The sequence below is a fragment of the Rutidosis leptorrhynchoides genome, chromosome 2 (assembly GCF_046630445.1).
Source record: "Rutidosis leptorrhynchoides isolate AG116_Rl617_1_P2 chromosome 2, CSIRO_AGI_Rlap_v1, whole genome shotgun sequence".
NCBI lineage: Eukaryota > Viridiplantae > Streptophyta > Magnoliopsida > Asterales > Asteraceae > Rutidosis > Rutidosis leptorrhynchoides.
In genome coordinates this window covers 588920891-588947516 of record NC_092334.1, presented here as the reverse complement: position 1 = coordinate 588947516, position 26626 = coordinate 588920891, and positions in this window count along the sequence as shown.

The following is a 26626-nucleotide window of genomic DNA, read 5'->3' as shown; positions in this document are numbered from 1 at the left end:
AAGATTGTAATTAAAAATTCTTTCGTACAAAGTGTTAATTGTGAAAATATTTTAACGAGTAGGTAATACCCGAGGAATATTCATATTTCACATTAATAAGTTACACAGTACATTCTTCGAAGCTGATTCAACAGTCGTTTACTATCCTACTCACATCCACCAATATACAAATCCGTTCACCACAGAATAACTGATAATGCTAAAAACGAACATATATTTCATAGCATTATTCCTCAAGAAAGACAAGCTTTTAGTTGCAATTGTTCTATTTAAAAGTGATATTCGTTTAAATAATAAAAGGTGAAGACAAAAGACAGATTCGACGAATTGAAGACGCAAATGACCAAAAAGCTCAAAAGTACAAAAGACAATCAAAGAGGTTCCAATTATTGATAAGAAACGTCTCGAAATTACAAGAGTACAAGATTCAAAACGCAAAGTACAAGATATTAAATTGTACGCAAGGACGTTCGAAAATCCGGAACCGGGACCAGAGTCAACTCTTAACGCTTGACGCAACGGACTAAAAATTACAAGTCAACTATGCACATAAATATAATATAATATATAAATAATTCTTAAAAATTATATATATATTATATTAATATTTAAAACCGTCGGCAGACTAAGATCCAATTTGGAGTGAGCTGTATTTTCAAACTCCGCGACTCGCGGAGTTTGAAGGCAAAAAGGGCCGCGAGTCGCGGAGCCCCAAATTCTGAAACTCCCTATAAAAGCAAACGAATTCTGATCGCAAAAACATCCAATATATCCATCCATCTATCTAAACGTATATATTTATATTTATATTTTAATTTTAATTTTAATTTTAATCCTAATAATAAGGGTATGTTAGCGAATGTTGTAAGGGTGTAAGTCGAAATTCTGTCCGTGTAACGCTACGCTATTTTTAATCATTGTAAGTTATGTTCAACCTTTTTAATTTAATGTCTCGTAGCTAAGTTATTATTATGCTTATTTAAAACGAAGTAATCATGATGTTGGTCTAATTACTAAAATTGGGTAATTGGGCTTTGTACCATAATTGGGGTTTGGACAAAAGAACGACACTTGTGGAAATTAGACTATGGGCTATTAATGGGCTTTATATTTGTTTAACTAAATGATAGTTTGTTAATGTTAATATAAAGATTTACAATTGGGCGTCCCTATAAATTACCATATACACTCGATCGGACACGATGGGCGGGGTATTTATATGTACGAATAATCGTTCATTTAACCGGACACGAGAATGGATTAATAGCCACTAGAATAATTAAAACAGGGGTGAAATTATGTACAAGGACACTTGGTATAATTGATAACAAAATATTAAAATCTTGGATTACACTCAGTCGACATCCTGGTGTAATTATTAAACAAAGTATTAAAATCTTGTTACAATTTAAGTCCCCAATTAGTTGGAATATTTAACTTCGGGTATAAGGATAATTTGACGAGGATACTCGCACTTTATATTTATGACTGATGGACTGTTATGGACAAAAACCAGACGGACATATTAAATAATCCAGGACAAAGGACAATTAACCCATGGGCATAAAACTAAAATCAACACGTCAAACATCATGATTACGGAAGTTTAAATAAGCATAATTCTTTTATTTCATATTTAATTTCCTTTATTTTATATTTAATTGCACTTCTAATTATAGCACTTTTATTTGTTGTTATTATATTTAATTGTACTTTTAATTATCGTACTTTTTAATTATCGCAAGTTTATTTTATCGCACTTTTATTATTCGCAATTTCATTATCGTTATTTACGTTACGCTTTAATTTAAGTCTTGTATTTATTTTTAATATTTTACATTTGGTTTTAACTGCGACTAAAGTTTTAAAATCGACAAACCGGTCATTAAACGGTAAAAATCCCCCTTTATAATAATAATATTACTTATATATATTTGTATTTTTATCAAAGTAAACTAATATAGCGTTAAGCTTTGTTTAAAGATTTTCCCTGTGGAACGAACCGGACTTACTAAAAACTACACTACTGTACGATTAGGTACACTGCCTATAAGTGTTGTAGCAAGGTTTAAGTATATCCATTCTCTAAATAAATAAATATCTTGTGTAAAATTGTACCGTATTTAATAGTATTTTCTGCTAAAATATAATAGCTATTTTATATACACTCCGCTACCACATCAAGTATTTTTAGCGCCGCTGCCGGGGAAACGCTTACAAGCCGGAAGCGCAACGCTAATTAAAAAAAAAAGATTTTTAGTTTACTTTTATTAAAATTCGTTTTTATAAAAATACGTTTTTGTAAAAAATTTACGTTTTTTTTAATTATTTGAAAATATAAAAAGAAAAACAAAAATATAAATATTTTTAGGAGTTTGATAAATATTTAAGTTTTATAAAGTTTCTTTAGTTTGTAAAAATATAAGTTTTATTTAATTTATTTTATAAATATATTTTATAAATATAAAACCGAAAAAAAAAATATATATATAAATCTAGTTTTAAGATTTTTATTTATAAAATTATAAAGTAGTTGTATTTTTATTCTAATTTTTAAAATATAAGTTTTTATTATATAAATATTTAGATTTTAAAACAGAAAAATATAAAACAGAAAAAAAAAACGTCAAATTTAAAACTGTACCAGAGTTGAATTTTGGTACCCCGCGACTCGCGGGGTTTGCTGCTTGGAATACCGCGACTCGCGGAGCCACCCTGACACGCGCCTAACAGAACCCTAATCTGCATTAAATACGGAGTATTATTAATTATTATTAATTAATTTGTATTTAGGGTTAAATATTTAATTAATTTAGTATTTAATTTAAGTTTTAATTAATTTATGTATTTAGTTTAATTAGTTTTATTAAATTATAAAATTAATAGCTTTATTAAATAAATAATATAAAAATAATATTTTTATAAAAATTGTACTTTTTACAACTTTTAGTATATTTTTATATTTTGTCCCTTTTTAATCGTTTTAGCGTAATATTTGTATTTTTAGCTCATATTTAGTTTTAAACTTAGTTTTTGCCATAGTTATTTTTACTTCTAGATTTTTAGGCTTTGCCGTAGAATTCCTTAAGTGCTTTTTCTTTAGACTAAGATTTAGGTGCTTTAGAATTTTGCGACGCCTTTTTAAGTTTTAGTTTCTTTTTAAGTTATTTCCATTTGGGATATAGTTTTTCCTGTAAGCTTTAATATTTTTAGACGACTTTTACCTATGTATCAATTATCATTCCAATTAGTAATCTCAATTTGCGATTATAATTTTAAGTTAGTTGTAGTAATAAGGTTAGGTTAGTCAAGTGTTTTTTTTAAGTTTTATAAGTTTCTTTTATTTTTCCGTCACCTTTTATTTTTCTTTCTTATTTTTCTTTTTCGATCTTTTTCCGACGAACTCTTTTTCTTTCTTATTTCTCGCCATTCTAGTTTTTAGGACATAGATTTTTAATCTACTTCTTATCTAAATTTCTTAAAATTACGAAAATTTATTTTAAGTGGTTAAATTAACAGACATCAAAATTTTCTGGTTCGTAGTAATAGTTGGATTTGTACGTGGACCGGGTTATTGGAGCCAAACAGTCCTCAATTATATTGAGACCAAACGAATCCTGCCCCTCTGCTGCATCTTTTGGCTATTCGAAACGTGGGCAAAATCAGAAAAGTCTATTGATTGGATAACTTATTATAATTTTTCTTTCCTTTTAAAAACTAATAGGATATTCAGTGAATGCACCGAGCAAGACGTTCACCACCTTTTGTACGTTCACCACCTGTAACTAGATCAAGACATTTAGCAAATATTACCGCCGTTGATTTTTCTTTAGAATCGTCATCCAGTCGACCAAGTGCTCCAGTTCAAATTTCCGATAATCCATTTTTTGAACCCGACCTCACAATTGAGAATCCGGAGAATATTCAGGGACGATTCATAGATCCTGAACCACTAAACTTTCCTCCGGAACCACCAATCATTCAAACAGAGATTGTTGAGGAACGAACCATTAAATCAGAATCCTCTAGTGATTCCGATTCAACAAATTCAATTATGGAGAATCTGGAACCTTTAAGTATGGAAGACCGAATGAGAGCTAAACGCACTGGCCAAGGTCACGCAATTACTCATCCAGACATTAATGCGCCAGATTATGAAATCAAAGGACAAATTCTACACATGGTGACTAATCAATGCCAATTTAGTGGTGCGACGAAGGAAGATCCAAATGAACATCTACGTACCTTTAATAGGATCTGCACACTATTTAAAATCCGAGAAGTAGAGGATGAACAGATATATCTCATGTTATTTCCCTGGACTTTAAAGGGAGAAGCCAAAGATTGGTTGGAATCGTTACCTGAAGGGGCGATTGATACATGGGATGTTTTAGTTGAAAAATTTCTTAAACAATTCTTTCCTGCATCTAAAGCCGTAAGACTTCAAGCAGAAATTGTTACGTTTACACAGAAACCAAATGAAACTCTATATGAGGCGTGGACAAGATTTGGAAAGTTATTAAGAGGATGTCCGCAACATGGTTTAGACACCTGTCAAATAGTACAAATATTCTACCAAGGATGCGACATCACTACAAGGAAAGACATAGATATAGCAGCTGGTGGTTCTATTATGATGAAAACCGAAACTGATGCTTACAAAATTATTGATAACACTGCTTCCCACTCACATGAGTGGCACCAAGAAAAAGATATCGTTAGATCATCTAAAGCAGCTAGAGCCGATTCTAGCCATGACTTAGATTCCATTTCCGCAAAGATAGATGCTGTGGAGAGACGAATGGAAAATATGACTAAAGATATTCACTCAATACGAATTAGTTGTGAGCAGTGTGGAGGACCACATTTGACAAAAGATTGTCTCAGTATTGAATTAACAATGGAACAAAGAGAGAATATTTCATACATAAACCAAAGGCCTGGAAATAATTATCAGAATAATTATCAACCGCCAAGACCGATTTACAATCAAAACCAGAATTATAACCGAAATATTCCATACAACAACCAACAAGGTCCTAGCAATCAACATGTATCCAATAATACTTACAATCAGCAAAGACCTAATTTTCAAAACAAACCACCACAACAAACCGATGATAAAAAGCCGAATTTAGAAGATATGATGATGAAGCTAGTTGAAACTCAAACGCAGTTTTTCACATCTCAAAAACAAACCAATGAACAAAATGCTCAAGCATTTAGAAATCAACAAGCTTCTATTCAAAATCTGGAACAAGAAGTAAGTAACCTAGCAAGGTTAATAGGTGAAAGAAAACCGGGAAGTCTACCTAGTGATACAAATGCTAACCCCCGGAATGAAACAGCTAAAGCCATTACCACAAGAAGTGGTACAACACTTAAACCACCTGAAATACCTGTAACTTCTGATGAAGCTATTCATACTCTACAAGAACCACAACCTGATCAAGATAAGGAAAAAGAACCGGTAGTTGAAAAGGTTAATGAAGATAACACAGTTAAGGCTAAACCTTATGTTAAACCATACCAACCACCACTTCCTTACCCGAGTAAAATGAAGAAAGAGAAACTTGAAGCCGATCAATCTGAAATGTCCTGTTCTTATTGATTAAAAACGTTCCATATTAATTGATTTCGTTGCGAGGTTTTGACCTCTATATGAGACGTTTTTCAAAGACTGCATTCATTTTAAAACAAACCATAACCTTTATTTCATCAATAAAGGTTTAAAAACCTTTACGTAGATTATCAAATAATGATAATCTAAAATATCCTGTTTACACACGACCATTACATAATGGTTTACAATACAAATATGTTACAACAAAATAAGTTTCTTGAATGCAGTTTTTACACAATATCATACAAGCATGGACTCCAAATCTCGTCCTTATTTAAGTATGCGACAGCGGAAGCTCTTAATAATCACCTGAGAATAAACATGCTTAAAACGTCAACAAAAATGTTGGTGAGTTATAGGTTTAACCTATATATATCAAATCATAACAATAGACCACAAGATTTCATATTTCAATACACATCCCATACATAGAGATAAAAATCATTCATATGGTGAACACCTGGTAACCGACATTAACAAGATGCATATATAAGAATATCCCCATCATTCCGGGACACCCTTCGGATATGATATAAATTTCGAAGTACTAAAGCATCCGGTACTTTGGATGGGGTTTGTTAGGCCCAATAGATCTATCTTTAGGATTCGCGTCAATTAGGGTGTCTGTTCCCTAATTCTTAGATTACCAGACTTAATAAAAAGGGGCATATTCGATTTCGATAATTCAACCATAGAATGTAGTTTCACGTACTTGTGTCTATTTTGTAAATCATTTATAAAACCTGCATGTATTCTCATCCCAAAAATATTAGATTTTAAAAGTGGGACTATAACTCACTTTCACAGATTTTTACTTCGTCGGGAAGTAAGACTTGGCCACTGGTTGATTCACGAACCTATAACAATATATACATATATATCAAAGTATGTTCAAAATATATTTACAACACTTTTAATATATTTTGATGTTTTAAGTTTATTAAGTCAGCTGTCCTCGTTAGTAACCTACAACTAGTTGTCCACAGTTAGATGTACAGAAATAAATCGATAAATATTATCTTGAATCAATCCACGACCCAGTGTATACGTATCTCAGTATTGATCACAACTCAAACTATATATATTTTGGAATCAACCTCAACCCTGTATAGCTAACTCCAACATTCACATATAGAGTGTCTATGGTTGTTCCGAAATATATATAGATGTGTCGACATGATAGGTCGAAACATTGTATACGTGTCTATGGTATCTCAAGATTACATAATATACAATACAAGTTGATTAAGTTATGGTTGGAATAGATTTGTTACCAATTTTCACGTAGCTAAAATGAGAAAAATTATCCAATCTTGTTTTACCCATAACTTCTTCATTTTAAATCCGTTTTGAGTGAATCAAATTGCTATGGTTTCATATTGAACTCTATTTTATGAATCTAAACAGAAAAAGTATAGGTTTATAGTCGGAAAAATAAGTTACAAGTCATTTTTGTAAAGGTAGTCATTTCAGTCGAAAGAACGACGTCTAGATGACCATTTTAGAAAACATACTTCCACTTTGAGTTTAACCATAATTTTTGGATATAGTTTCATGTTCATAATAAAAATCATTTTCTCAGAATAACAACTTTTAAATCAAAGTTTATCATAGTTTTTAATTAACTAACCCAAAACAGCCCGCGGTGTTACTACGACGGCGTAAATCCGGTTTTACGGTGTTTTTCTTGTTTCCAGGTTTTAAATCATTAAGTTAGCATATCATATAGATATAGAACATGTGTTTAGTTAATTTTAAAAGTCAAGTTAGAAGGATTAACTTTTGTTTGCGAACAAGTTTAGAATTAACTAAACTATGTTCTAGTGATTACGAGTTTAAACCTTCGAATAAGATAGTTTTATATATATGAATCGAATGATGTTATGAACATCATTACTACCTCAATTTTAGTAGGTAAACCTACTGGAAGTGACAAGAAATGATCTAGCTTCAAAGGATCTTGGATGGCTTGAAAGTTCTTGAAGTAGGATCATGACACAAAAACAAGTTCAAGTAAGATTTTTACTCGAATTAAGATAGTTTATAGTTATAGAAATTGAATCAAAGTTTGAATATGAATATTACCTTGAATAAGAAAGATAACCTACTGTATATAACAAAGGTTTCTTGATCTTAGATGATTACTTGGAATGGATTAGAAAGCTTGGAAGTAAATTAGTAAACTTGAAGGGATTTTTGAAGTGTTCTTCCTATGATGATTATAGCTTGATTCTTGAAGTGATTTTTGATGAAGATGATGATTAACTACTGGAAAAATACGTTCATAATAGTGTTTGTGTGTTGAGAGAGAATTAGAAAGAGAATTGGAAGTGAAATGGAGTGAATGATGAGTGGTAATTGGTGAGTGGTGAGTGGGGTTAAAAGGAGTTCTAGTTAGTTGACTAGCTCATGGTAGAAGTTAAAATTGATTAGTCATACATGACATAATCAAGAGTGGAATCCCATGCTAGTTCCTATTGGTATATACCCATAGTAAGTACGTTTTGAAGCTGTGTATAATACGGGTAAGAATACGACTAGAATTCTTGATGAAAGAAAAGAATGGGAAAGTAACTGTAACCATTTTCATTAAGTATGAGTGTTTTGATATATGTCATGAAGTCTTCCAAAAGTATTTTAATACATCTAAATACACTACATGTATATACATTTTAACTGATTCGTTAAGTCATCGTTAGTCGTTACATGTAAGTGTTGTTTTGAAACCTTTAAGTTAACGATCTCAATTAATGTTGTTAACCCATTGTTTATTATATCTAATGAGATGTTAAATTATTATATTATCATGATATTATGATATATTAATATATCTTAATATGATATATATACATTTAAATGTCGTTACAACGATAATCGTTACATATATGTCTCGTTTCGAAATCCTTAAGTTAGTAGTCTTGTTTATATGTATATAACTCATTGTTAATATACTTATGGAGATACTTACTTATCATAATCTCATGTTAACCATATGTATATCCATATATATATCGTCATGACGTTTTTACAAGTTTTAACGTTCGTGAATCGCCGGTCAACTTGGGTGGTCAATTGTCTATATGAAACATATTTCAATTAATCAAGTCTTAACAAGTTTGATTGCTTAACATGTTGGAAACATTTAATCATGTAAATATCAATCTCAATTAATATATATAAACATGGAAAAGTTCGGGTCACTACACAATCCAAATTCTTGGATATGTTTAAACAGATAAATGTAAATCTTCCTTTCATTGATGTGATTTCAGGAATGCCTAGATATGCCAAATTATTGAAAGATCTAATCTCAAATAGAAAGAAAATGGAAGAACTCTCGGCTGTTACCATGAATGCTAATTGTTCAGCAGTGCTGTTGACTAAGATACCAGAAAAATTATCTGATCCAGGAAGTTTCACAATTCCATGTTTTCTGGGTAGTCTTAGTTCAATAGAAACATTGGCAGACTTAGGTGCTAGTATAAATCTAATGCCGTATTCACTATACGCTAAACTAGACCTTGGAGAATTGAAACCAACCAGAATAAGCATACAACTAGCCGATAGATCAATAAAATATCCTAGAGGGATAATGGAGAACATGCTAGTTAAAGTTGGTACTTTAGTATTTCCAGTAGATTTTGTTGTTTTGGACATGGAAGAAGATTCTTAAGTTCCTCTCATATTAGGAAGACCATTCTTAAACACGGCTAAAGCAATGATAGACGTGTTCGGTAAGAAATTGACCCTAAGTATAGAGGATGAGAGTGTTACCTTTTCAGTTGATAGAGCAATGCAACAACCGCAATATGCAGATGATACATGTTATTATATTCAAACTATAGATGCACATGCAGAATTATTAGAAGAATTTCCAAAATTACAAGGAACAGGAGAATGTTCTTTAGGAGAAGGTAATGAACCAATTGATGAAGCTGAAATGTTAGCTACACTTATAGCTAATGGATATGAACCAACAATAGAAGAAATTCAAATGCTAAAAGAAGAAGACAGATATCGATATAAATCATCGATAGAAGAACCACCGAAATTAGAGTTAAAGCCACTTCCAAACCATTTGGAATACGCTTATTTACATGGTGAATCTGAATTACCTGTAATAATATCGTCTTCTCTTACTGAAAATGAGAAATCACAACTCATTTCTGTGTTGAAAGCTCATAAACCAGCCATTGCATGGAAGATTCATGATATTAAAGGAATAAGTCCTTCGTATTGCACACATAAAATCCTTATGGAAGAAGGTCATAAAATGTATGTGCAACGCCAACGAAGACTAAATCCTAATATGCAAGATGTAGTTAAAAAAGAAATTATTAAACAGCTAGATGCAGGTTTAATTTATCCAATTTCTGATTGTCCATGGGTAAGCCCAGTTCAATGCGTGCCTAAGAAGGGTGGCATGACTGTCATTACAAATGAAAAAAATGAGCTTATTCCTACTAGGACTGTAACAGGATGGCGTGTGTGTATTGATTATAGAAAATTAAATGACACCACCAGAAAAGATCACTTTCCCTTACCTTTCATTGATCAAATGTTGGAAAGATTAGCCGGAAATAGTTACTATTGTTTTCTAGATGGATTTTCCCGATATTTTCAAATTCCAATAGCATCCGAAGATCAAGAGAAAACCACATTCACGTGCCCTTATGGTAATTTTGCTTACAAACGCATGCCATTTGGACTTTGCAACGCCCCTGCAACCTTTCAAAGGTGTATGATGGCGATTTTTCATGACATGATAGAAGAATGCATGGAAGTTTTCATGGATGACTTTTCAGTCTTCGGTGATACATTTGAAACATGTCTAGCTAATCTTGAACGAATGCTTATTAAATGCGAACAATCAAATCTAGTACTTAATTGGGAGAAATGCCATTTCATGGTTAAAGAAGGCATCGTTCTTGGTCATAAAATTTCAAAAGAAGGAATTGAAGTGGATAGAGCTAAAATAGATGTAATTGCTAAACTTAAACATCCCACCAATGTTAGAGGAGTTAGGAGTTTTCTAGGGCATGCCGGTTTTTACCGACGTTTCATAAAATATTTTTCTAAAATTGCCACTCCTATGAATAAACTCCTAGAAAAGTATGCTGAATTCATCTTTTCAGATGAGTGTGTCAAATCTTTTAATATTCTTAAAGAGAAACTCACTAATGCTCCGATCATGATAACACCAAATTGGAATCTACCATTTGAACTAATGTGCGATGCAAGTGATTTTACAATGGGAGCTGTTTTAGGACAAAGGATTGAAAAACGATTTCAACCTATATATTATGCTAGTAAGACGTTACAAGGAGCACAAACGAACTATACAACTACTGAAAAAGAACTCCTTGCTATTGTCTTTGCTTTTGACAAATTTCGATCATATCTCGTTCTAGCAAAAACGGTGGTCTATACCGACCATTCTGCTCTTAGATACCTATTTTCAAAACAAGATGCTAAACGAAGATTAATCCGTTGGATCTTACTCTTACAAGAGTTTGATATTGAAATCCGAGATAAAAGAGGAGCAAAAAATCTCATCGCTGATCATCTTTCTCGTCTTGAAAATCCCGAATTAGAAGTTCTAAATGAATCGGCCATACAAGACAACTTTCCTGATGAATATCTATTGAAGATAGATTATAAAGAAATTCCATGGTTTGCAGACTATGCAAACTACTTAGTTTGTGGATTCCTTGAAAAAGGATTATCGTACCAAAGACGAAAGAAATTCTTCAGTGATATAAAATACTATTTTTGGGAAGATCCACATCTGTTTAAAAGTTGTCCCGATGGAATAATACGCCGATGTGTATTTGGAGATGAAGCTAGTAAAATTTTAAACCATTGTCACACAGGACCAACAGGAGGGCATTATGGGCCTCAACTAACAGCAAGAAAAGTTTATGATGCTGGATTCTATTGGCCTACAATTTATAAAGACGCACACCTTCTTTGCAAATCCTGTGATGCTTGTCAAAGGGCCGGAAAAATAAGTCAACGTGATGAAATGCCACAAAATGTCATACAAGTATGTGAAGTATTTGACATTTGGGGTATTGACTTTATGGGTCCATTTCCAAAATCTCATAATAATCTATATATACTCGTAGCCATTGATTATGTATCTAAATGGGCGGAAGCACAAGCTCTCCCAACTAACGATGCACGAGTTGTAGTCAACTTTTTAAAACGTCTTTTTGCAAGGTTTGGAACACCGAAAGCTTTAATAAGTGATCGGGGTACTCATTTCTGTAATAATCAACTTGAGAAAGTTCTTAAAAGATATGGAGTAACTCATAAAATCTCCACCGCATATCATCCACAAACAAGTGGACAAGTTAAAAATACCAACCGAGCTTTAAAACCTATTCTAGAGAAAACCGTAGGATCAAATCCGAAGGAATGGTCCATTAAATTGGAGGATGCACTCTGGGCTTTTAGAACAGCCTACAAAACTCCAATTGGAACCACACCTTTTAGACTTGTTTATGGAAAAGCATGTCATCTTCCAGTAGAAATTGAACACAAAGCATTTTGGGCTTTGAAGACATGTAATCTTGATTTACATGAAGCCGGACGTCTACGATTAAGTCAACTAAACGAATTAGAAGAATTAAGACATGAAGCATACGAAAATTCATTAATCTATAAAGAAAGAACGAAGAAATGGCATGATAAAAGAATCAGAAGTTCAAAAGAATTTAAAGAGGGAGACAGAGTTCTTCTTTTCAATTCACGATTCAAGCTATTTCCTGGAAAATTGAAATCAAGATGGTCTGGACCATTCATAGTCAAAAGAGTTTTCCCATACGGAACAGTAGAATTGATAAATTCAAATGGGATTGAATTTAAAGTTAATGGTCACAGAGTTAAACACTACATAGATAGTCCGATGGAAGTCGACAACGAAGTTAATCACAATTTCGACACCACAGCTAACTAAGTGTGGGGAGAATCAAGTCTTTAAAGGATAATATGTATTTCTGTTAGAGTTAGATTGTCTGTTTTCGTGTAGTTCTCGAAAATGGAACCCGAATGGTCTTTCCCTAGCAGACCCTAAAGAAGTAGTCTTCTCCCCCCATTCTGAATTTTTATTTTTTTTAGGTTTTTACAAAATGAAGACTGCCTGTGAACTAAACCATGGTCTAATGCTACACACTTTGATCACTAAACGTAATAATGACACACTACCGAGTGAAATAGTATCAGTAATCAGAGAAAGATTGGACGGAGTTAGAAAAGAATCCAGATGCGAAGATAATAAGTTACAATTTGGTAAAGGAAAATCAAAATTCGCAGCGAAAAGAAGAGCACGACACCTAGAAAGATGTCACAAATGCGGAAAATGGTCACATGGAGGTAAATGTTCAAATAATTAAACCTATTCAAATACCGAATTTGTTACTTTATGCAGAGACGGACCGTTCATATGTTTAGAAGAAAAGACACTGAATGCTCAAGGTTACGCCTATGTAGCTATGGAAAACCAATTAAACCGACTATCTTATGAATGGGATAGATCATATAACTAAGAAATCTATTTCACAGGTATGTTTGTACAGTTTTTATTTTATTTTTTTATTTTTAACCTTTTGATAATAAACGCTAATTTGTTCGCTATAAAGTATTAAATTGGTATTGAATAAAATTAGGTTTGGCGACCGAAATTATTGATATCATTCAAAAATTTATTACATCACTGCAAAATTTAACGTTTATTCTTAAGGTATAAATATCTTTAATCAATCAACCCAAAATATTTCAAAAATTCGTCATGAGTTAAATTAGGTCTTGGAACCGAAATTACTTTACCGAAAAGAGGGGCGCATATTTTTGATAATATTTGATTGATTAAAGTGGGATAAAAAGCCAAAAAGATTTTTAATTTTATTTTTACCATGTTTTTAAAATTAATATATAAATCTTAAATTAATATTGTAAACTTTGTAAAAACAATATATTTAAAATTGTAAATATTTGAAAAATTTATATAAGTTTGGTGTGAATTTATAATATGAATTTTTTAAATTAAGTTTGTTGTGAATTTTTAATTTTTAAAATATGAATTTTTAATTTTATGCATTTCAAATTTTAAGTTTGGTGTGAATTTTTAATATTAATTTTAAATTTTATATTTAAGTTGTGTGAATTTAAAAACAAAAATTTACTTTATCTCATTAAGTTAAAAATATGATTTTTAAAATTCGTCGTGAGTTGAAGACTAGGTCTTTGAACCGAAATTGCTTTACCCGAGGGAGGGACGAGAACTTTTATTATCATTATTTTTAATCTTATTGAATTAAAGTATGCCAAAAACATTTAAAAAACCCATAAATCTTAGCTTTTAAAACAATCGCTACAAAAAGACAAATTTTAAAAGTTTGTCGAAGGACGGACTAGGACATCGATCCGAAACGACCTCGTCCTAAATAACAAGGGAAACAAAATTTTAAAATTAATTACTTAATTGTTTTAATTAGTATAAGATATAAATAAATAAATAAAAAAAAAATAAAAAATAACAAACTCCGCGACTCGCGGAGTTTGAAGGTCCAAACACCGCAACTCGCAGAGGGACCAAAACCCAGAAAAAAAAATAAAACGTAAAGAACAGATCAGTCCACACTACCACCCACACATACAGCGAGAATACTGCGAAAAAACCCGCAAAAACACCCCCAAAATCACAATTTTTAACCGTTAATCATCAAATCTTTTACTAAAATCATGTTGAGAAGGATGCTATCAAGGAATTACTCAAGAAAAACGGTAAATTTCTACACCTAAACACCATTTAATCCGAAAATTAGTGTTCTTGAGCAATTTTTTCCCCAATTTGATTTTGATGCTTTTTAGTGTAATTATGGTTAAATTGTTTATGTATTATGCTTGTATAACCTAGATTGATGCTATTTAACATGATTAGAAGCCTTAAACTTCAAATTTTGAGTAATCTAGGGTTTGTGTTCTTGAGCAATTTGGGGCTTTTTGATATAAACAGGTTATGGCCAATTTTTGTCATGAATTGTTGCTAAATTAAGTAGTGTAACATGTTTAGGTAGTTAAATGATCCAAACTTTGAGCCTAAACATGATTTTGAGAATTAAAGTGGACTTTTTCAAGTCTAAAATTCATGAACTTGATTTTTGAAAGATAATGCCATTTGAAACTTATTTAATTGCTAGTAATGATTATTTTGACATGTTATTTGAGTTGAATGCTTATGAACTTGGCGAACATTTTCGTATATGCTTATTTGAAAAAGTGTAGATTTGATAAAAATGTGAAAATGAGCTTAAGTTTGATATAAATTGATCATGTCATTGTAATTATTTTGATTGATGATTTTGCTGACACTAATGCATATTTGGATGCACAAAAATTGTGTTTGATGTGTTTTGCAGACTGAAAGGGGTGAATCTTCATCCCAAGCTCGTAATGCTCCTGCTAAGAATGCGGAACAACAGGAGGTGGATAACTACAACAAGCAAGATATACCTCATCCAGTCATGACATTTTCTGATATGCACTTGGAAGATTTGCACCCGAACCTGAGATTTGACAGACTTTGGATAGATTATCCAAAATACCAAAGGGGTTTGCATACTCTTTATTCTAAAGTTGTTGAGGTACCTAGGGTCATAGAATGGGGACCATTAGAAGCTGTAGAATTGGTAGGGCCAATTAGGGAATTACTTGCACAGAGGTATGGTAATTCTACTTTTAATGACTGGGTACGTTTATTCACCATGCGTAGACCTGTATATAAAGTATGGTGTGAAGAATTGTTGTGTAGTATAGAATTAAATGATCGGGTAGCTAGTTTAACCGATCGATCTTTTATTAGATTTTTGTTAGGAGGTTCGATGCGCCACATGTCTTTACTAGACATGGCTCAGGCTTTACGTATATATACGCCTGAGGAGTTAGCATCTGCCGATTGTAGAGGGTTGATACTAAATGGTAGAAAGATAGATGAAAATTTTGATACACATGGTGTATGGAGTCAAATGACAAGCCATCACCGATTCAAAGGGGGAAATTACTCTTATTTGGATATAGATAGAGCTGAATTAAGAGTAATTCATAGGTTTTTAGCTAATTCGATTACACAAAGAGGTAAGAACAAGGAAAATGTAAATGAACAGGATTTGTTTTACCATATGTGTATTCAAGACCCACAAAGCACTGTAAGTATACCTTATTGTGTGGGTTATTATTTATCAGCTATGGTTAGGGGGATGAGACCGCATAGCATAATAGGAGGTGGTATTTTTATTACTTTGATTGCTGAATATCTCGGTGTGGATGTAAGTCGGGGGGGATTATTAGTCGAAGAACCAGAACCCCGCGATACTATAGGTTTAAATGTATACCATGGTGCGAAAGTTTTGAAGAGGCGAAATAACACCGCAGTACAATACCATGGTAGACATCCACAGGTTGAGAGAAACCAATAGCAAGGTAATGTAGGAGGGGGAAATGAAATGCAAGAAATGCAAAGGTTTATAGCTTCACAGGAGTACGAAAATGCTAGACAGAGAGCATTTGAAGATTGGCAAGTTCATCAAAACCAAATCATAGCTCATTGCCAACATATAGGTAGAAACTATATTCCTACTCCAAAACCCATATTCCCTCCCTGGTCTATAGAGATGCAACCACCGTATCCTACGTATAACCCTGCCGAAGCATTTTATAGCACCTATGGTTATGCATGGAACCCCTATTGGTATCAGTATCATCCCTAGTCTACTTAGTTTTATTTATTTTGTAATTTGTAATGTTGATACGTTTAATACTTATGTTAATATTGTAATAGTTTTTATAATTTTCTAACTTTTATTCTTAGATTTTAATAATTTTTGAATGTGGGGTAATATACCAAACTTCAAAAATATGTATATATGTTTGCAGTTTATCTTATGTACACAACAGGGTAAAACAACGCATTTTCAAAGACTGGCATTAAGTTCAACAAAAGCAACTAATTTTGACGACAAGATGCAAAATATATGTGAAATAACAACAAGACGGAATGAACAAATGATGTGCACCATTTATCATTCAGCAAACAAACGCCAATATATTTGGAAACTTTGGTAAAATTTAATCATTTTCACACAAATCACCCTCAATAATTTAAATTGTTACTGATTTCTTGCAAATGAGGGCATTGCAAGATCTTAAGTGTGGGAAGGGGTTAAATTCTTTCGGATTTTAAAATTTTTATCTTAAACACTGGGTTACCATTAAAAATACTAGTAAAGTAGTAGTTGTATTAGAATCTAGTGCTCTCCGATAATAAAGAACAGCCCTAGTCTTATATACTGACTACCCAATTCTAGTAAAATTTTTCAAAATTTTCAATTAAATGAACTCAAAATCATGTTTATACATATTTATGAACGATAAAACTAGGTTTTAACACCGAAATTATTGTTACCACAGAAAGGACATAAATTGAGAAACAAACCAAAATGTTAAAATTCATTTAAAATGGAATAGAGGACAATAAAAAGGAAAATAAAAGCCAAGTGTGGGAAAATTCTCCAAGTTATTCAAAACATATATCACATATTTTTGTACAAATAACTGAAAATACTTTTGCTTTGGACTAAACTAAAAAGTTTTACCTGATTTACTGTAAGAGAGATGGATCTACACGATGAATCAATTCCATCATTAAAAGGAAGTAAAGTCTTCCGAAAAAGACACGCGCTTCTTGATTTAGGTCAAGAAGTTGTCGTCCAGACCAGCTGTAGGTTGACGAAAAATCTAGAAAAGTCATCACTAAAATCAGCAGGAAATCCACGGACCTCAGCATTAAACAGGGTCGCCAAGTGGTCAGATTTATCCTAACCATGAGAAGGATTTATCTCGTAAAATGGGGGGCACCATGCAAATTAGCTGGATAAGACTAATGAATCAGATCCCCAGAAAGGATAATCTCCTTAAAAGATCAAAAATCAGCTTTTAAGCCCGATATTACTCAATCCTTGAGATTGATCTTAAAGATTGAGAATTACAAACTCATGGAATTCAATGATATCTAAACTCGAGCTTGAACGATAAAATATTTTGATCAAAATTACAAACCGATTTGTTTTCTGAAAACCCTATTTTCAATGCGTTCATTACCATTGAACGTAAAATCCTAGGAATTCACCTGGAATTCATTAGGTAACCTGAACTAAATCGGGTGTCAACCGTAAGAACGGTGGTTGCATAGTGGTCAAAGACAGGACCTTGTGCCAGACCGAAAAATCATAAGGGTGAGCTTTACTATTGCTCCTACCAAGGATAGTAATTGCGTCAGACACGTTATAGACCATAATTAAAAGCATGTCAGGGGACATTGCCTTAACAGTTGCTTGTTCAACGCTTTCCTTTACAACCGGACGGTAGTTTACTGAAAGGTAATATACGGGACAAGTAAACTGGACGTGTTGCTTTCCAAATACAAGGTTAGCAAGTGGGTGACACAAAACCATAAGTTTTGAGCTAAAATTTTCAAATCTGAAACCCACCAAACCCACAAAAATATTTTGCAAACACCGGTGAAGGGTTATTCCGGAAAACTTATCTAGGGTAAAAACTAGATTTAATTTTCAAAAGATCAAATGTTTTCATAAAGATCCAATTTCCTTAATGGATCTAAATTTTTATAGTCATGTGGGACTGTAAACCATATCGTTACTACCATTGTTTATACCGCCGTATAGAAAATCACTGATGTACAAAGTGTGAAGAATAAAGAAGTGATTCTAGTATTTCAAGATGATATTGCTTGAGGACAAGCAACGCTCAAGTGTGGGAATATTTGATAATGCTAAAAATGAACATATATTTCATAGCATTATTCCTCAAGAAAGACAAGCTTTTAGTTGCAATTGTTCTATTTAAAAGTGATATTCGTTTAAATAATAAAAGGTGAAGACAAAAGACAGATTCGACGAATTGAAGACGCAAACGACCAAAAAGTTCAAAAGTACAAAAGACAATCAAAGAGGTTCCAATTATTGATAAGAAACGTCTCGAAATTACAAGAGTACAAGATTCAAAACGCAAAGTACAAGATATTAAATTGTACGCAAGGACGTTCGAAAATCCGGAACCGGGACCAGAGTCAACTCTCAACGCTTGACGCAACGGACTAAAAATTACAAGTCAACTATGCACATAAATATAATATAATATATAAATAATTCTTAAAAATTATATATATATATTATATTAATATTTAAAACCGTCGGCAGACTAAGATCCAATTTGGAGTGAGCTGTATTTTCAAACTCCGCGACTCGCGGAGTTTGAAGGCAAAAAGGGCCGCGAGTCGCGGAGCCCCAAATTCTGAAACTCCCTATAAAAGCAAACGAATTCTGATCACAAAAACATCCAATATATCCATCCATCTATCTAAACGTATATATTTATATTTATATTTTAATTTTAATTTTAATTTTAATCCTAATAATAAGGGTATGTTAGCGAATGTTGTAAGGGTGTAAGTCGAAATTCTGTCCGTGTAACGCTACGCTATTTTTAATCATTGTAAGTTATGTTCAACCTTTTTAATTTAATGTCTCGTAGCTAAGTTATTATTATGCTTATTTAAAACGAAGTAATCATGATGTTGGGCTAATTACTAAAATTGGATAATTGGGCTTTGTACCATAATTGGGGTTTGGACAAAAGAACAACACTTGTGGAAATTAGACTATGGGCTATTAATGGGCTTTATATTTGTTTAACTAAATGATAGTTTGTTAATGTTAATATAAAGATTTACAATTGGGCGTCCCTATAAATTACCATATACACTCGATCGGACACGATGGGCGGGGTATTTATATGTACGAATAATCGTTCATTTAACCGGACACGGGAATGGATTAATAGCCACTAGAATAATTAAAACAGGGGTGAAATTATGTACAAGGACACTTGGTATAATTGATAACAAAATATTAAAATCTTGAGTTACACTCAGTCGACATCCTGGTGTAATTATTAAACAAAGTATTAAAATCTTGTTACAGTTTAAGTCCCTAATTAGTTGGAATATTTAACTTCGGGTATAAGGATAATTTGACGAGGATACTCGCACTTTATATTTATGACTGATGGACTGTTATGGACAAAAACCAGACGGACATATTAAATAATCCAGAACAAAGGACAATTAATCCATGGGCATAAAACAAAAATCAACACGTCAAACATCATGATTACGGAAGTTTAAATAAGCATAATTCTTTTATTTCATATTTAATTTCCTTTATTTTATATTTAATTGCACTTCTAATTATAGCACTTTTATTTGTTGTTATTATATTTAATTGCACTTTTAATTATCGTACTTTTTAATTATCGCAAGTTTATTTTATCGCACTTTTATTATTCGCAATTTCATTATCGTTATTTATGTTACGCTTTAATTTAAGTCTTGTATTTATTTTTAATATTTTACATTTGGTTTTAACTGCGACTAAAGTTTTAAAATCGACAAACCGGTCATTAAACGGTAAAAACCCCCCTTTATAATAATAATATTAATTATATATATATTTGTATTTTTATCAAAGTAAACTAATATAGCGTTAAGCTTTGTTTAAAGATTTTCCCTGTGGAACGAACCGGACTTACTAAAAACTACACTACTGTACGATTAGGTACACTGCCTATAAGTGTTGTAGCAAGGTTTAAGTATATCCATTCTCTAAATAAATAAATATCTTGTGTAAAATTGTACCGTATTTAATAGTATTTTCTGCTAAAATATAATAGCTATTTTATATACACCTCGCATAACTATCAATAACTATATTCATCCAATTTCATATTTGGATTTTGATTTATCAGAATCCAACAAGTGGCATAATGAAGAAAACATATGACAAAATAAAATTTGTTAGAAACAAACAAATTAACTATGAAAAATTTTGTTAAGAATCCATGCTAACAAAATCCTAGCTAACTGTTCCTAGCTAACTGTTAATTTCTTATTACATTTTATTTATCGCAATTTATTTATCGCAATTTAATTATCGCAATTTTAATTCTCGCAATTTTATTTATCATCATTTAATTTCTGTTATTTATTTTATGCACTTTAAATATCGGGACACGTATACAAAGTTTTGACATATCATATCGACGCATCTATATATATTATTTGGAATAATCATAGACACTCTATATGCAGTAATGCTGGAGTTAGCTATACAGGGTTGAGGTTGATTCTAAAATAATATATATAGTTTGAGTTGTGATCGAGTCTGAGACATGTACACGGGTCACGATACGTATTAATTAATTCAAATATTATATATTAAACTGTATATGAATTATTGGACTATTAACTGTGGACTATCAACTGAGGACTACCAATATTGGACAATTAAAATGAATTAAAATATTGATTATAACATATGAAACTAAACAATTCTTCAAGTTTGCCACTTGATTTCATCTTAAACCTCGTTTGTATCTTGATGATTACAATCTGCGTTCAAACCTTTCATGATTCTTGAAAACACCTCAATCGAGAGGATGAACCAACCGAACTTCATCTACGGAAGAAAAGATTGATACATATAGTTATGCACCTGAAAAACTCTCGGAACCTGAGTAAACGTTTAACACGTATCTGTGCTAGCTCCTTTGGCATTGTTATTACCGAAAATCACTTTGCAATCCCTTTCCAAATTAGCCAATTTTGTCACAGCTTCAGCAAGTCAACTTCGACTTTTCATTCGGATTAACTTTATTATAACCTTGATATATAAGTTTACCTTTCGTCATCGTTACTGGAGAACCGTTTATATTCCACCACATTAGCAGCAAACTTACCAGCAACTTTATTACTCATCAGCTTAAGTCTCTCCGAAAAACCATTATATTTGTTCATTAAAACCCTATCATATACTCACCCACATCTTGTAACGAGAATTTCCATACCAAGTACCGGGAAATCAGTAATCAGTATTTTGAATCTCGCAGCGTTTCTACATCAACAGTTATAAGTATACATATAATCCTTATCTCTTAGAATTATGATCTTTCATTCCGAGATTCTGAAAAGCACTCAGTCTACAAATCAATACTCTGAATGTTGAAAAAGATGAATGAAGCAGCAGAAACCGTAGACAACCGTAAATGACCTTAATCATCGGAAGTTTGATGATAAAGAATAGTATGTTGGTAAAGCTCAGAGGAGTCTCTGAACAAATCAAAAGGACTAAACTTGTACATTAAGAATCCTGATGATTCTGTTTCTGATGAAATCTTTAGCGAATACCTTGCTTCTAACTCCAAACTCTTGCGGACAAATTTTCTTCATCATCCTTCGATATTAGAAATTCCAAGATATCATCGTATCTTTCATTATAAATATCCTCCATATTTCTGAAGATATTTTCATAACTATTCTTATCTGAAATCATTAATCTCTTCGTACTATCAGTGTTACATCATATAGAAACTGTTAGTTTCTATATTCTGCAAACTTTCGAGCTTAAAATATGAATGTTATTGAAGTAATGTTGGGAACTGATGTATGAGTTAGTATAATATAATGACACTTGATCAACGTGATTATATTACAGTAAGTCATGCTGACTTTCTAAATGGAACATGATGATTCACAGATTATAACGTCATTATGTGTCATGTTACATAACTCTTTCATTCTGATTAACTTCTGAACATATCAATAAAATATATTCTTGATAGTTCTATTCTCAGTGATTCTGGTAATTTGACAAATCAAATCGTGCTATTACGTTCTTTCTCGTTTAGAACATTAAGTTCATTCAAAACTCCATACTTACGAATTCTGGACCATTACTCACTTTACTAGAGGTCGAGAAGAGAATAAAAAAGCAAAAGAGCTCCAAAATATAAAGAGAAAATATAAAGCCCAATAACAACACGGAGATTACAAACCGTGGATATTAATACGAATAGTAATATAAAGACACGGTATAATTAAAAATAGTATCATCCCAAGGTAATAGTAGAAGTAAACAGATTCTTCTGGTGGAAGATTGAAAAGAAGGATGACAGGAATGATAATTAGGAAAATATCAAGGATTAGAACGGGATTAAGCATTTTCACAATCTTTTGGATGTATGAACTAGGAAAGAAAGTATAAGAATGGTGAGAATAATGGAACGGAAGAGTTTAATTTATAATGAAAATATCAGACAGAGAAATCGAAGCAGATCACCGTATTTAATTATAGAGATCTTAATATCCTTAATCGCCGAAGAATCAAATCTTTTAAATTTCGAAGATTTTCTTTAAATCCCTTGAATTCCGGAATTCAACAAAGACAACGTCAAATGTTAAGACGCACCTTATTTTCTAAATTCAACCATGACTAGTCAAAAGTTATGATGAAAATGTCTTTCTCATTTCACTATTTAGTGATAGCTTCACTCGTACTCTTCAAGTAATCGAATTATCTTATCCGTATTATCCTATGGTAATAAAACTCTATTTATCAACTCATATTTGTCATGAAAACATTTTTATTGTTAACTATGACAACCACACTCAAATTTCGGGACGAAATTTCTTTAACGGGTAGGTACTGTGACGACCCGGAAATTTTCGACCAAATTTAAACTTAATCTTTATATGATTTCGACACGATAACAAAGTCTGTAAAGTTGAATCTCAAAATTTTTGAACTACTTTCATGTAATCAATTACTCTTTGACTATTCCCGATGATTCGCGAACCAGTGTGTGTATATAAAGATATAAATATATATATATATATATATATATATATATATATATATATATATATATATATATATATATATATATATTATTTATTATAAATTAAAATATTGTATGAATTAATTAATTAAGTAAATAAAATAATATATGATTTTAAAATAAATAAATATATAAATATATGTATATATATATGTGTATATATATGTATATATATATATATATATATATATATATATATATATATATATATATATATATATGTAAGATATATTGAATGTATATTTATATGGTTTCGAATCTATTTAGTAAACGACAGTAACACTCAATTGTCATTCGATTGATATTAAGTAAGTTAAAATTCAAACTTATATGATTTTAAAATAAAAGGTGATCCGAAAATGAATTATATAAGTTATAGGCTTCCTAAATGTATATTGAGGATCTAATCATTTAATTTTAACACTTTTTATATTTTACCCATAAATGAGAGGGACAGTTGATGTAATTTTCATTTATCAAATTAAAGAATAAATTTTATACCATAATGACATAAATAAATAAATATATTTACTGTAAAATTTTGGGATTTTTCTGAGATATTTTAATCCGCCACTGATTAACAACGGGGCACGAAATAATACTCTTTATATTTGGTATCGGTAGGAAGATTTCAATCCTCTGGCTGCTATACTATTACTTCTATAATTCATCTTACTTTTATAATATTATATTAATATTTTGTGTACTGCATTAATTGAATGATTGAATGAATATGTGTATGTTATATGCATATTTATATTTGTAGTTAACATTTAACCGAGACTAGATACCTTACAACATCACCACTCTAACACCGGCCACCATGAATCACCTATAACCACCCTATAATTACCGTCCTAGTTACTTAGGTTGTTTCCTCATAATCCATCGCCACCCCAAGACCACCACCATCATCAACTACAACCGGATACCACTACCCTCGTCACCTGCCATCATTATTTTATGCTACTACCATTCTCCTTTTTATCTTATATCACGAAACAAACAATCACCATCATAAACTTGTTACTATTGCTGTATCCACTGCTATATGTTTATGTTTTGAATTGAAAGCATCACCTCCATCATCGTGATTGTTTACAGCTACTCGCTACCTTCTAATTCCTATTTCTGTTTGTTTCTATCAAACACAAACAACCCAATACATGAGTGTTACTACACGGACGACTGCTGCAGCATATACGTTTCTGTTTCTAAAGTAATTCACAAACCAAACACCTTCGATAAAACTATTAGTTGCTCAATCTACCACTGCTATAACAGTTTCTGTTTCATTCGAAGATGTATGATAATAATTGCGAGATATTAAAGGTTAGTTAAAGATGAAGTTTTAAGCTAAATAAATATATAAAGAATCGGGAGGACCCCTCCATTACCAACTCTGTCGACTAACTCCCTTTGCAATATGGATAATATGATGGTGTGGACCTAAGCAACTTGCTTGAACTATCTGTTTTTGGACTAGAGCCAACTCCATTCGTTTTCTATATTATTTTTTTCTTTCGAAGCCCCACTGATTTTTCTTGTTGAGTAACCGAAGCCTTCTTATTTCCATTACTCAAGTGTTGGAATAAACTAGTAAATGGGTTGAGTTCATGGGTCGAGAGGATCCAGTATGTTGCTGAGTTGTTTAGATGGAATCATATTAGCAGGCTTTTGAATCAACAATTGGGCTGTATGCCATTTGTTTTTGATATGGGGCTTATGGACCCAACTAAACACATACATCAACTATTTTCGTATTGGGCTTCTTTTTGGATTGCTATGTCCTACAAAACCCAGAAACTCCTCCTCCTGACTACCTGCTGTCGAGTTTGTTATGATTATAATTGTACCGAAGATACAATGATGGTACAACGATTATGATGGGGTAAAGTTGGGTGATGATTATGTTTGATCCGTATGATAAGTAAGGACGATGATGAAGATTATGATCAACAAGTAATGTTAATTATGATGATGATAGACGATACATATGATCATAATTAACGAGTAATTCATTTAAGTGAAGTAGTATTATTTTTTGCTGGAATCTGTCTGTTATGAATATGATTAAAAAGATGAAAGGAGATGATGATGATGTTGGATTATGATAAAAGGGGTTTTGTTAAAAGAAAACAAGTAGACATAGGTTTAATTATTTATTTTGGGGTATAAATTAGAAAAACGGAAATGGATTGATGGTTAGGAGGGTTTGTGTGAAACGAGGGGTCTTGGGTTCGAGCCCAAGCTATGGCAAATCTTTTTAAAAGCTTAATTTGGAAAGGTAGTCTTATTCTATTTATTTTTATTATTATTATTATTATTATTATTATTATTATTATTATTATTATTATTATTATTATTATTATTATTATTATTATTATTATTATTATTATTATTATTATTATTATTATTATTATTAAACTAACACTAAATATTAAAATTTTGATTATTATTATTATTATCATTAGTATTAATAGGATTATCAAGATTACTATTTTTATTATTATTTTTATTATTACTATTATCATAAGTATTAGTATTATTATTAGTAATAGTATCATCATTATAGTTATTAAGATAAATATTAGTATTATTATTATTAGTAAAATCATTATTTTTATAATTATTATTATTAGTATTTATTATTATTAAACTTATCAAATTTGTTTATTACTATTAATAAAAGTATTATTATTATTACAAATTATTTTAGTATTATTAAAATTAATATTTTTACAAACAACAGATATTTATATAAAAATATATTTATTACATATATCATAAGTATATCTAAATTACTATTTTATTATAAAAATGACATATGTAGATATATATAACGTTGGAAATAGTAAATACATTACTATTTTAAATTAGTAATATATAAAATAATTAATATATATAACTTAGTCTGAATGCCATTACATGATCACTATATGTTTTAATATATGCAAAACTGATATAGGTTCGTGAATCCGAGGCCAACCCACACGTGTTTCATGTTGTCACACGTATTTTTACTACAAAATACATTAGGTGAGTTCATTTGATTCCCTTTTACTCTTTATATTTTTGGGACTGAGAATACATGCGTTGTTTTTATAACTGCTTTATTAAATGTTTTTGAAATACATTTTGAACTGCAAATACATGAAATGCTTTTATAAATGTTTGACGAGATAGACATAA